Below are 14322 nucleotides of genomic sequence, written 5' to 3'. Positions count from 1 at the left end.
ATAAGTCAGCCTGGGCTACATAGTGTCGTGAAACACTAGCAAAACCAGAGCAGCGCAAAAGAGTTGGACATGGCAAGTCCTTGTCTCTAGATCCAGACACTAGGAAAGCTGGGCAAGGGGCCGGATAACACGGGGAAGTGCCATCTGAAGAGAAGAGAAGCATGCCTGCAGAAACAGTCATCGCATCAACTCCATAAGGAGAGATGGTGGCACTCAGGCCAATTTACCAACTCGGCAAAAAAGCAGAATCTCCTGCAGGTGGTGATGTTCTACTCTGGTAACAGTCACCCCCTGCTTTTTATAGCCCTGCTACCTGACATTGAGGCCTTTTGAGGCCAGCTTGATCTAGCCAGCAAGATGCTGTCTTCTCTGCCCTCCCACCTCCTTTGTGTATTCTGATGTCACTAATTACTCCAGGCTTTACATAATTCACCCTTCAGGTCCGGACCCACATGTGGCTAAACACCAGGTAGCCTCCCTGACAAAGTTGTTTAAGCCTCTCCCACCTCCCAATTCATCCTCCCATTTCTGTATTCTCATAATGTCCTGAGCATACAGTGTCAACTCCCTTTGCCTGTACTGTACAGGACTTCCTTCCTAGCTAAGCCTACCATGTTCAAGAGTCTTGGTCCACCAACCTTTGAAAGATCACAGTTAGGGCTGTTAACTACCTTCAGCCACAGGTGGTAGGGAAGATCTCAGGACTGTCCAACCAAGTATCCAGCTAGCCATGCAGTTCTGCCCTAATAGCATGTAGTCTTAGGGCTAGAAGGTGTAGGTGGCAGAGGAGAGAGGGCTCCACATATGCAGCCTTGGGGGAGCTAGCATTTCTTGGTGCAGAGCTTGGTTTTGGCTGCAACTCTTCACCTATCTTTATGTATGTATGCCTAATAAATACATTGCTACCCAGGAGAAATCTGTGGTGGAATTCTGCCTTGGGGTGCTGTTGGAACATAAGCAGTAGGGGTGACCATTGTATACATCTTTCTCAGGTCTATTTAGCAACAGCCATTAGACTGCTTCAGGATGAGGAGGGCTTACTCCTATCTGCCTGGTCCATGCTCGGCCCTGTGACTACTTGTTTGATGACCAGAGACAGACCACAGTGTAAAAAAGAGTGGCTGTTTTAGGCATCCTGGTTTCTATTCTAGGCTTTGGCTTCTGCAAAGGAAACATGGAAGTGCTGTCCTTGGGAAAACCAAGAAAACCATGAGCACCATGCTAAGGCCCTGTGGTTGGCTTAATCTTCTGTCCTATATACCCCCACTCCCTGACTTAAGATGCTGGGGAGCAAACCTAGAGACCCATATTCCTGGAAGAAACACCCTCAGACACTGAGACTGGCTTCAGAATACCCAATTTTGGGGATAATGGCTTTTTTTCTCAATCTGAGTTTGGTTCCCAGCACCCACATCTGGCAGTCACAAACACCTGTACCTCCAGCTCCAGGGGATCTGATGTCTTCTGGCTTCTGCAGTCTACACACACACACACACACACACACACACACGCAACTAAATCTTTTTAAAAGTCAATTTTAGGGGTTGGGGATTTGGCTCAGTGGTAGAGCGCTTGCCTAGGAAGCGCAAGCCCTGGGTTCGGTCCCCAGCTCCGAAAAAAAGAACCAAAAAAAAAAAAAAAATCAATTTTAGTTTTCTAATGCAGAGTTTTAAAGGTCTGGCAGAGATCATGCCTGTGAACCCAGCACACAGGAAGGAGAATCCTGAGTTCAAGGCCAGTCTGTGCTCCATAGCAATTTCAAGAGCATCCTGGTCTAAATGAGACCCTGTCTCAAGAAAGATCAGTAAGATGGATCAACTAAAACCAGCTTTAAGAACCTTAGAGCTGGGGTTGGGGATTTAGCTCAGTGGTAGAGCGCTTGCCTAGCAAGCGCAAGGCCCTGGGTTCGGTCCCCAGCTCCAAAAAAAAGAAAAAAGAAAAAAAAAAAGAGCACTGACTGCTCTTCCAGAGGTCCTAAGTTCAATTCCCAGCCACCACATGGTGGCTCACAACCATCTGTAATGGGATCTGATGCCCTCTTCTGGTGTGTCTGAAGACAGCGACAGTATACTCCTAAATAAAACAGATCTTTAAAAAGAATCTTAGAGCTGCTGCTGTGGCATACGCTTTCCATCCCATTATTAGGTGTATTGAAAAATCCCACGCAGAGAGATCCTTATTCAAGTCTTGGGAAATCGCGGACCCCAGACACAGAGAGACCATTTTGGATGTAATAAGCAAAGGCGAGGTTTATTACGGAGACCTATTACAGAGATCTCCGGGCCGACACATATCCCACGCAGGAGACAGAGGTGTCGACCCCGAGAGGCTGGGAAAAAGAGTATTTAAAGGCAGAGGCTGTGAGCACCAGGGGATGGGGGATGTCCAAGGGGAATGCACCACAAGTTACAGGATTGTTTTATGGCACCAGCCAGAAAGTTTTATGGCCCCCTGGTTCCTGGAACAGAGCTACTAAATCAGGAGAAGGGTAGGGGCTTCAGGTCCTCATTATTTTTAAAAGTTTGTCAAAATTGATGGAGCATTTGTATTTGAAACACCTCTGGTTAGGCTTGGGCTGCCCGGTTTCTTGGAGTGCTCTCTGCAGGACACAATGGCTGAAAAGCACAAGTAGGGGCTTATCAGGGTCTGGAGGATGGCCCTGAGTGAGCTGGGGGGAGATGTCTTTGGATGGTTTATGGGTCAGTCCTCGATAGCCTGAGCTGGTTCCTGCATTCCTTCTCTTTATCTTTATGGCCTGCTATTCCTGGCGGCAGGGCTTAGCCCTGAGTTTGTGGCTTTTGGGGCTAACTCTTTTAATTTTATATTTTTAAACCTAGAATTCGTATAATTTTCTTTTCAGTATGTGGTGCACATATGTGCAGGCCAAGATTCTCACACAAAAAAGTTACTGTGATCCAAGATCCTTCAGAGGCAAGGGCGAGCAGATCTGAGTCCCGGGCTGACCAGGGCTACACAGGGAGACATTGTAAAGATCAAAGGTGACCAGAAGAGGGGATCAAATCCCCTGGAGCTAGTTACAGGTGGCTGTGAACTACTTCGACTTCAAACCTGGACCCTCTGGAAGATCAGCATTCTATTTCGGTTTCGTGGGACAGTCTGCCTCCATAGCCTCTGACTTCTCTTTGTAAATCAGATTGGCTTCAAACATACACACATAGGGAGCAGGTGAGATGCGCTCAGCGGATAAAACTGCTTATTGCACAAGCCTGAGGACCTGAGTCCAATTCCCAGAACCCATGAAAAAGATGGAGAGAACTGGCTTGACAAAATTGGCTTCTGACCTCTGTACACGGACCCACACATACATCGTGCAGGAAAACAACTTGTATGAAAAAAGCCTTACTCGCCCAGGTTCCCATGCATGTCATTCATTCTCTGTCACTGCAGCAAGAGCCCCTGGGAGGGAACAAGATCGCACCCTGCCTCCCAGGCCGTGGCAATGGTGGGAGGGAGGCTCTAGCATGATCCTTGAATGGCTGCAGCTGCCCTGGGACCCTGTTCTGTGGTTTCAATTACACTAAGGTAGTTTGTAAAGCAAGAGGGCAGGCTTGCCCTGGAGTGAGGTTACTAAAGGGAGTGGCTTCCTGGCCATTCTGGGATCACATAGAGAGAAACCCTTTTAGACAGAATAGACCAGGGAAAGGCGTGTCTCCTTGGGTCTTCCGGGCCCCTGTGTGATGTGGTGGGAGGGTCCCTTCCATTTCTTCGTTTGGCTAGGCAGGATATATGTTGACGCTTGTACTAGAGCCTTGGAAATAAGCAATAAATAAGACAGGCTTTGTGTTCAGGGAGCCCCCACAGAGTTGTGGGGGAAGCAGGTACATAAACAATCCCTCTGTGCTGGGAGATAAGGCCGCAAGGGGGTACCAGGCCAGTGAGTGTGCCAAGGAGCCTTAAAAGGAGATGACGAGGGATTGGGGATTTAGCTCAGTGGTAGAGCCTAGCAAGCGCAAGGCCCTGGGTTCGGTCCCCAGCTCCGAGAAAAAAAAAAAAAAAGATGACAAGTTCTCCAGGTCACTGAGGAAAGGGAATAGAGTGTAACAGGGCTGAGAGGTATGGCAGGGGATGGTGAGCTTGGAGAACAGGCCAGTCTTAGTACAAAATAGGAATGGGGATGGTGCAGGCCTTACCAGGGCCTTGATTTGCAATACTGTTCCAGGTTTGTGGACAAGACTGGTGGCAATCTTCTAGCCTTCACTACATCCCTTACAGTGTTGTTTCCCCACTACAGTCAATAGCCAACATATTTACAGCCAGAGGAGTTGCTGAGTCTGCAGATCTAAATCCCAGAAGATACCCAGTGACAACCAGGTGCTCTCAAAGCTCTAAGATCACAAAAAACTATGTCCCACAGAAGAGGGAGAGGAGGCCAGTTGGCCAGGTAATCACAGCTGAAGGGATCCTAGGACACTTAAGTTCAAAATCCGGAGGGTTTGTCAAGACAACCTTTCTCTGTGTAGTCTTGGCTGTTCTGGAACTCACTCTGTAGACCAGGATGGCCTCAAATTCACAGAAATCCACCTGCCTCTGCCTCACTGGGTTTAAGGGTACTTGTCAGGCTGGAGAGATGGCTCAGTGGTTAAGAACACTGACTGCGGGGTTGGGGATTTAGCTCAGTGGTAGAGCGTTTGCCTACCAAGCGCAAGGCCCTGGGTTCGGTCCCCAGCTCTGAAAAAAAGAAAAGAAAAGAAAAAAAACAAAAAAACAAAAAAACACTGACTGCTCTTCCAGAGGTCCTGAGTTCAATTCCCAGCAACCACATGGTGGCTCACAACCACCTGTAATGAGATCTGATGCCCTCTTCTGGTGTGTCTGAAGATAGATAGCTACAGTGTACTTATATATAATAAATAAATAAATCTTTTAAAAAAATAAGACAAAATAAAATGAAAATTAAAGGCGTTTGACACCAGCATTTGATTCTCAAGCTGCTTTAAATAAAAAATAAAAAGTAATAAAAAGGACTGCTGGTCTTTTGCTGGGGCAGTCTCCTATCCTGACTCACCCGCCATTGCACCTCTTCTTGTGCTTCTCACTGCTTGCTTCTGGTTCCATTCCCACCCCACCCCCACCCCCGGGGCAGGGGACTGACGTTGCGCCTCCTAGGCAAGTGCTCTACCACTGAGCCAAATCCCCAACCCCTCTGGTTCCATTTCTTTTGCCTCCCTCCTACCTCCTGCATCTCCGCCTTCCCAGAAGTTCTGCCAGCACTGCTGGCCCAGCCTTAGCCGCTGGCTCTTTATTATACAAACAACAACAACAACAAAATCCATCTCTGTGGGTTGCTTTTTAATATGATAATCTCAGGGGGCTGGGGACTTGGCTCAGTGGTAGACCGCTTACCTAGGAAGCGCAAGGTCCTGGGTTCAGTCCCCAGCCCCGGGGGGGGGGGGGGGGGGGGAGAAAAAGATAATCTCAGAGAATCTTCTTTTGGGCAGGTCAGGAAGGACAACATTTTCATATAGAAGGCTGTGGAGAGGACAATACTAGCCATTCTGCCAGCACTTAGCTCTCTTTGCACAGCAACCAACAACTGAAAATACCGGGGTACAGCTTCATACAAGGTCATCCCAACACCTCTGGATACTCATCTGTTCCAAACATACAAACATCAGGTGCTTTCAGCACGTCAGCACTGTACAACCATAACGATTCAGTTTTGTGTGTGTTCGTGTTCATGTGTGGGCACATATGTGTGTGGAGGCCAGAGGACAACCTCCCAGGCCAGCGTTCCCCATTCCTTAGCTGCTGTCCTCCCCCCCCCCCCCCCCCGCCCACACACACACACACACACACTTTGATCACAGGGTCCCTCGCTTGCCTGAAGCTTAGCATTTAGTTTGGGCTGGTAGCCAGTGAGCCTCAGGGGTCCACCTGTGTCTGACTCCCCAAGGCTAGAAAGCTGGGATTACAGATGTGTTCTAGGGATTGAACATATACTTTAATGGCAAGAACTTTACCAATTAGCCCATCTCCTCAGGCCCCCTGGATGGACTCTGACTCTGTCTGTCCGTCTGTCTGTCCATCTGTGCGTGTGTGTGTGTGTGTGTGTGTGTGTAAATGAGTGTGTGTGTGTGTGTGTGTGTATTACATAGGGCACCTCACCCATGTTCCCTCGTCAAACCCAGAATCCCCCTCTCAAACCCCCTTTGTTCTTGGAGGCAAATTCAATTGTACTCTCTTTCTCTCTTTTCCCCGTTACATTCATTACCAGTCTTGTAGGTTTTACTTAAGCACAAACATGACTTTATAGTAGCTGTATAGACTGTAGACCTGGCTGGCCTTCACCTTACTACCTCTGTTCCTCAAGAGCTGGATTCAATGTTTACCCTCCATATAAGTAAGAGAAAACACACAATATTTGTCTCTGCTCAGTATCTGTAGTTTCCTGTCCATTTTTCTGCAAACAACAGAACTTCTTTATAGCTTCAAAACACTCTGTCATGAGTTGCTGTAAAAGTAACTTTTTTTTTCTGGAGCTAAGGACCGAACCCAGGGCCTTGCACTTGCTAGGCAAGCGCTCTACCACTGAGCTAAATCGCCAACCCCAAAAGTAACTTTTATTTGCCTGATGTAATTGTGGTTTCAGAGTCATATATACTGCCTCAGCCTGCTAACCTAATCCTGGAAGCTTCTAGCCTCTATACAATCTTATCTAGGCTTAGAATGTTTTCAGCCTCTGAGACTTAATACTGAAGAAACTCACCCACCCTTTTGTTCTTTCCAGCTCTGCCTGGCTGACTCCTCTCCAAGCTGACTGATTCAATCTGGCTTCTCTCACGGATTTCTCTGCTTGACCTCAAACTAACTTCGGCAATGTGTTCTAATCTTCTGGCTCTTCACCTGTGTCTAGTTTGTTCTTTTATAAATTTTTATTTAAGTTATGTAAATGAGCACTGCTGCATGTATACCTGCAGGTCAGACGAGAACACCAGAGCATGTAATGGTTACTGGGATTTGAACTCAGGACCTCTGGAAGAGTAAACAGTGCTCTTAACCACTGAGCCATCTCTCCAGCCCAAGCTCATGGTCTCTGTAAAACTCACCAAGTAGAACTGCTCCCTCCTCCCTTTGTCTGTGTGTCTGTCCCTTCAGTAGCTTCCCTTTCCTCTCAGATTCTATTCAGTCAAATCTCTCTCTGATTCGTCACTTTGCCACCCAATCAGACATCACTTTCAAACACGGGGTCTTCTATCTACAAACTAACTTTACCTACCGTAAAGGAGTGAGCCACCATTCCTAGGCCTTAGCTTTTTTTTTTTTTTTTTTTGGACCTGAAACTTGCTCTATACCAGTCTGGCTTTGAACTGAGAGATCTGCTTGCCCCTGTCTCCTGGGATAGAAGGCATGCCCGTATTCCAGCCAGAGTAGCCATGTCCTGAACTAAAATTCTTCTACAAACTGCCCATTTTCTCCATCCATTCTTCTGTTCATGCCAAGACTGGTTCCTGTCCTAGAATGCTTCTCTGTCGGTGTGACAGAGGGGCTCCAACAGAATATTGAGAGAAGCCCTGCAGGAGCTGAAGACAGGGCCGACAGGAGGAGCCCTGCCTTCCGCCTTGCTTCCCATGCCTGCTCAGCTGCTTTTGCACCCCTGCTCCAGGGGCTGAGGACCAAACCCAAGGCCTCATGCTTGCCGGACAAACACTCTACAACTGAGTTAAATCTCTCTCTCTCTCTCTCTCTCTCTCTCTCTCTCTCTCTCTCTCTCTCCCTCTCTCTCCTCTCTGTCAAAATTATTTTATTTTATATGATATGAGTGTTTTGTCTACAGCTAGTTTACGTACACTACATGTGTGCTTGGTGCCTGTGAGGTCAGAAGGGGACATTAGCCACCATGTGGGTGCCAGGAACTGAACCCAGGTCCTCTTCCAGAGCAGCCAATATCCTCAATGACAGACAATCTCACAGGCCAGTCATTCCTCAATGGAAACCCCCTTCCTGGTTTGAGCACAGTCCCATAGTTTAGCTCTCGTGACTAGAGCTCCACTAAAAATTGCCATTTGATCTCTCTGTGACGTGCTGGTTTGGGTCCTTAGGGCACACGCCAAGGAGTGGCATTGTTGGGTCCTATATCGAGGCGGAACTCTACAACTGCAAAGAGAGGATGAAAATGTGGTAGTTGACTTCATCGGCCTGGAGCACAGCTGGAGAGTCTGAGGCCAGGCAGTTCATTCCTGACAGTTTAAACAGCAGGAGTTGGAGGGGGAAAAGGGTTCCTGGTGTAACACAAACCCCTATGCACACAGAAACAGAATTACATTGAAACTGGACTCAGGGTCCATGGTATTTGTCCCAGGAGGATTGATTCTAGGGATAGGCTGCCTATATTAGCTCAAGGGCCCGAGGAAGGGTCCGGTCTGGTCTTGGCCATACAGATAGGGTACAGGTCTTTAGGGCTATTAGCCAACTCTGGTCCTGATTGGGGGAGCTTGTGGGCACTCCTGGCTATATGGGTAATGTAAGGGTCGTTTGGACTGTTAGGGGCTTCTGGTCCTGGTTGTGGAAGCCTGGGGAGCCCCTGACTGTAAGGGTCCTTTAGATTATTAGCCACCTCCACTCCTGGATATAGGAGCTTGGCATGGCCTGGCCCTCCAGATAATGCAGATTTCCAGACTATTAATGACTTCCAATTCCCAGATCTCTTGATGTAAAAACAGGTTTTACAACTTTTCCATTGTAAAGATGACCCTGCATACTTAACATGCCTGGTTTCTCTAGGGGTCTGTAGGTGCAAGGACCTTCCCAATGGTGTTCAAAATACATGTAAAGGTTTTCTATCCCCACACACGTGCGTACGTGCATGCATGCGCGTGTGTGTGTGTGTGTGTGCATGTGTGTGTATGTGTATGTGTGTAGGTGTGCATGTGTGTTTGTGTATGTGTGTATGTGTGTAGGTGTGTGTATGTGTATATATGTGTAGGTGTGTATGTGTGTGCATGTGTGTATATGTGTGTGTGCATGTGTGTATGTGTGTATGTGTGTGTATGTGTGTCGGTGTGTGTATATGTATATATGTGTAGGTGTGTGTATGTATGTGTATGTATGTGCATGTGTGTATGTATGTATGTGTGTGTATGTATGTGTGCATGTCTGAGTGTGTGTGTGTGTGCGCGCAGGTGTATGTGTGTGTGCATGTGTATGGCGTGTGTGTGCATGTGTATGGCGTGTGCATGTGCATGTGTATATGCGTGTGGATGTGTATGTGTGTGCATGTGTATATGCGTGTGGATGTGTATGTGTGTGTGTAGATGTATATGTGTATATATGTGTATGTGTGTGTATGTGTGTGTAGATGTGTATGTGTATATATGTGTATGTGTGTGTATGTGTGTGTAGATGTGTATGTGTATATATGTGTATGTGTGTGTATGTATGCATGTATGTATGTATGTGTGTGTGTGTGTATATGTGTGTGTGTGTACACCTTGTTATTCTTTCTTGAGACAGAATCTCATAATATTACTCTGGCTGGCCTGGAACTTACTATGTACACAAGCTGGCCTCACACAGAGATCTGCCTGTCTCTGCCTCCCGAGTGCTCTTATGAAAGTTTGGGTACCAGTTTGGGCATCTGACTGATTTTTTTATCCTCCTGCCTCAGCCCCCAAATGCCAGGAGTATACTACTATACCAGCTGGTTTTCTGTAAACTTGACACGTTAGAGTCATCAGAAAAGAGGGAACCCAGATTGAGAAAATGCCTTCATAAAATCCTACAGATATGTGGGGTGCTTGTGGACTCACACCTTAAATCTCAGCACTTGGGGGCAGAGGCAACAGGATCTGTGCATTTGAGGCCAGCCTGGTCTACAAAGCGAGTTCCATGACAGCCAGGGCTACACAGAGAAACCCTGTCTCCAAAAAAAGGGGGAGGGAGGAGGAATCCTGTAAGGCATTTTCTTACTTAGTGATTAATGTGGGAGGACCCAGCCCCGTTGTGGGTGATGCCACCCTGGGCTGCGTTCTCTAAGAAAGCAGGCTGAGCAAGCCTGAGGAGCAGTAAGTGGTGCCTCTCAATAGCCTCTCCTCAGCTCTGCCTCCTCTTTCAGTTCCTGTCCTGACTTCCTTTGATGATGAATGGTAACAAGAAAGTGTAAACAGTGCCTTCCTCCCCAACTTGCTTTTTGGTCACAGTGTTTCTGTTTCAGTCTCAGCCATAGAAAGAACCACCATGCTTCCCCATTTCCCTCTCCCTCCCCTCTCTTTTCTTTTTTTTTTTTAAAGATTTATTTATTTATTATATATAAGTACACTGTAGCTGTCTTCAGATACACCAGAAGAGGGCATCAGATCTCTTTACAGATGGTTGTGAGCCACCATGTGGTTGCTGGGAATTGAACTCATGACCTCTGGAAGAGCAGTCGGGTGCTCTTAACCGCTGAGCCATCTCTCCAGCCCCCCTCTCTTTTCTAGAGACAGGCTCTTGCTGGGTAGCCCTGGCTGACCTCGAATGCCCTAGACAGACCAGGCCACCACTAAGTCCTCTCACCTCTGCCTCCCCAGTGCTGGGATTCCAGGTCTGCAGCATCACAGCCATGTTCCCCATTTTGGGGTAATAACCACTGCTGCGAATGTTCACACACAGCATTCCTGCGAGCACACAGTTCCCTTTGTTGCTGAGCAGTGCTTAGGAGTACGAGTCTCTGTGTAGGAAATACACCTTTAATTTCAGGGAATGGCCAAACTGTTTTGCAAGCAAGGCGACCATGAGGGTTCTAGTCAGTTGAATGGCTATGACAACTCCAGAGGCCAGCTGATTATTTAAGAACATCTCAAATAGGGGCTGGGGATTTAGCTCAGTGGTAGAGCGCTTGCCTAGGAAGCGCAAGGCCCTGGGTTCGGTTCCCAGCTTCGAAAAAAAGAAAAAGGGAAAAAAAAAAAAAAAAAAGAACGTCTCAAATAAATGCCTACCTCTGTCCTAATCCAGTAAAGACAGGATCCTGCTTTTGGTTTGGGATAAAATTGTCTACCTTGCCTTTCCTTCTTTCCTTGTTTTTGTTTGGTTTTGGGCCTTGTTGTTGTTGTTGTTTGAGACAGGGTGTCATGAAACCCAGCCTGGCCTCAAAACTACTATGTAGCCAAGGCTGACTTTAAACTTCCAGTCTTCCAACCTCTATCTCTAGTCTTCCGGGATTACAGATGTGTGTACTATGCCACTGAGGAACAAACCTAAGGCTTTGCCAAGCACTCCTAACAAATGAACTACATCTCCAGCCCCTTGTTTTTTCTCCTCCTCCTCTTCCTCCTCCTCCTTTTCCTTCCCTCCCCCCCTCCTCCTCCAAGACGGGGTTTCTCTGTGTAGCCCTGGCTGTCCTGGAACTCACTCTGTAGACCAGGCTGGCCTCAACTCAAGAGATCCTCCTGCCTCTGCCTCCTGAGTGTTGGAATTGAAGGCGTGCGCCTCCCTGCCTGGCCCCTTATTCCTTGTGAGTCAGGGTCTCACTGTGTAGGCTGTGTGGGACTCATGGCAATCTTTCAACCTCAGCCTCCCTCCCAAATGAATGCTGAGATGACAAGTGCGAGCCTCCCACACCAGAAAAAAAAAAGTATCTATTTTAAAAGCTATGGAGATGGCAGGTCAAAGTGCCCTCTGCGCAAGCTTAAGGAGCAGATTCAATCCCTGGACCCCACACAAAGGTGGAAGAAGAGACCCCAAAGCCGTCCTCTGACCACCTTTACATGCCTGACCCAGCATACCCATGTCCTACACATGGCACACACACAATGGCACCAAAGAACTATTAATTGGCTGTTTCTTTTGGAAACTAAAAGAAAGGATGGAAGGAGGGGAGAGGGAGGGAGAGAGAGAGGGAGGGAGAGAGGGAGAGAAGTTGCTGTTGGATCTGGAAAGATGGCTCAGTGGTTAAGAGCAGCAACTGCTCTTTCAGGGGACTGATGTTTGGTTTCAGAAGCTCAACAGCCTGCAACTCCATGTTACAGGGTGTCTGGTGCCCTCTTCTGGCCTCAACAGGCATTGCACACATATGAGGCCTATACACAAAAATACACATAAGTAAACATAAATAAGAAATCTCTCTTTTGTTGAGGATTTAGCTCAGTGGTAGAGCGCTTGCCTAGCAAGCACAAGGCCCTGGGCTCGGTCCTCAGCTCCGAAAAAAAGAAAAGGAAAAAAACAAAACCAAAAACCAAAAACCAAAAACAAACTAGTTATCTAAAAAAAAAAAAAAAGATTTTTTTATTCTATATAAGTACACTGTCGCTGTCTTCAGACACACCAGAAGAGGGCATCAGATCTCCTTACAGATGGTTGTGAGCCACCACGTGGTTGCTGGGATTTGAACTCAGGACCTCTGGAAGAGCAGCCAGTGCTCTTAACCACTGAGCCATCTCTCCAGCCCCAGTCCCAAGCAATTTATAATACAGCAGCTTTGTAATGGTGAAGATAGCTACAGTGTACTCATGCATAATAAAATAAATTTTATCAAAAACAAAAAACAAATCGTTTGGGGTCAAAGTTGGTCTAACCTCAGGCCTGAAGAAAGAGTTCAGCATGGCCAGTAGCCTTCCTCACTCCAGGACACATGTAAGCTGTGAGGAGGAGACAAGGTACCTCCCATACAAAGGCACTGACGCTGCTGCTCCAGGGCAGCCTAGCTGGGGAAAGGGATGGGGGGGGGGGGTTGAATTAGAAGTGCAGATGTTTGTGCAACCAACTGAGATCCCAAGGGGGTACCTCCCATGACCACAGGGATCTGCAGGGCCTCAAAAGAGATTAAGGGAGTATGACATTCCTGGCTGCAAACCAGTCCCACATAACCCGGAGAACTGTGAGAGACCGACAGTGCCAGCATGAAGCAGAAAGGAGCTTAGAGGCTCAGCCAGGAATTAGGCCAGGGCCCACTCGGCCACGGAACCTCCTCCCTTTGAAGGGTCACACATGGTGACACCCACCCATCCTTGAATTCAACAAATGTTTATGGAGTTAGTGTAAACATGAGTACTAGCATGGCCTGAGGTGGAGCTTGGAGTAGGTTGGAAGACACAGGAAATAAATGACCAAGAAAACAACTGGGTGTGGTGGCTCACAAGCCTGTGACCCCAGCAGTTGGGAGGGGAAGGTGGCGGCAGGAGGAAGTTCAGAGTTATCTCCTCCAGCTACAGTGAGTTCAAGGTCAGCCTGGGTCAAATGAGATGGGCAAACAAAACAAAACAAAACAAGAAAGATAGAAAGAAAGAAAGAGAGAAAGAAAGAAAGAAAGGGAGGGAGGAAGGAAGGAAGAAAGAAAGAAGGAAAAAAGAAAGGAAGGAAGGAAGAAAGAAAAAAAAAGAGAATCAAGCAAACACAATGACCATGGATGGTAGATGTTGAGATGTTGGGAGGGGACTCTCAAGAGACTCTGCATGGCAGGGAAAAGGCACACAGAGCCTGAGGCTGATCAGGTTCCTTGCATGGTCCAAATAGTGGCAGATTGATGGAATTACAGGAGGAGCTAAATCCCTTAGAGCTGCTAGAGCTGCGCGCGCGCGCGCGCGCGCGCGTGTGTGTGTGTGTGTGTGTGTGTGTCTATATGTGTGTTTGTGTGTGTCTGTGTTTCTGTGTGTCTCTGTGTGTGTCTGTGTGTGTGCACATCTGCATCTGTGTGCATGTCTGTGTATGTGTGTGTTTGTCTGTATATGTATTTGTATATATGTGTCTGTGTGTCTGTGTCTGTGTGTCCGTGTATATGTCTATGATTGTGTTTGTGTGTGTCTGTGTATTGTCTGTGAGTGTGTTTATGTGTGTGTCTGTGTGTTTATGTATCTGTGTGTGTATGTATCTGTGTGTGTGTGTGCACACGTTTTCACCACTTCCTCCTTTTTTTTTTTTGGTTCTTTTTTTCGGAGCTGGGGACCGAACCCCGGGCCTTGCGCTTCCTAGGTAAGCGCTCTACCACTGAGCTAAATCCCCAGCCCCCACTTCCTCCTTTTTTTAACCAGCTGGTTTGAACTTTTTTCTTTCTTTCCTTCCTTCCTTCCTCCCTTCCTTCCGTCCATCCGTCCTTTCTTCCTTTTTGTGAAACAGGATTCATTTGTATCACTCTGGCTGTCCTGGAGCTCGCTCTGTAGACAGGCTGGCCTTGAACTCAGGTCTGCCTGCCTCTGCCTCTCTAACACTGAGATTTTAGGTGTGCGCACTAGGTGGAGCACCCTTATTTCCTCCTTCTTTCTCTCCCAGCTTATTTATCTCTGTTTTAATTTCTTTTCTTTTTTTTTTTTCGGAGCTGAGGACCGAACCCAGGGCCTTGCGCTTGCTAGGCAAGCGCTCAACCATTGAGCTAAATCCCCAACCCTCTGTTTT

The sequence above is a fragment of the Rattus norvegicus genome, chromosome 3 (assembly GCF_021556685.1).
Source record: "Rattus norvegicus strain SHRSP/BbbUtx chromosome 3, alternate assembly SHRSP_T2T, whole genome shotgun sequence".
Classification (NCBI taxonomy): Eukaryota; Metazoa; Chordata; class Mammalia; order Rodentia; family Muridae; genus Rattus; species Rattus norvegicus.
Note: the sequence above shows the minus strand (reverse complement) of the source record.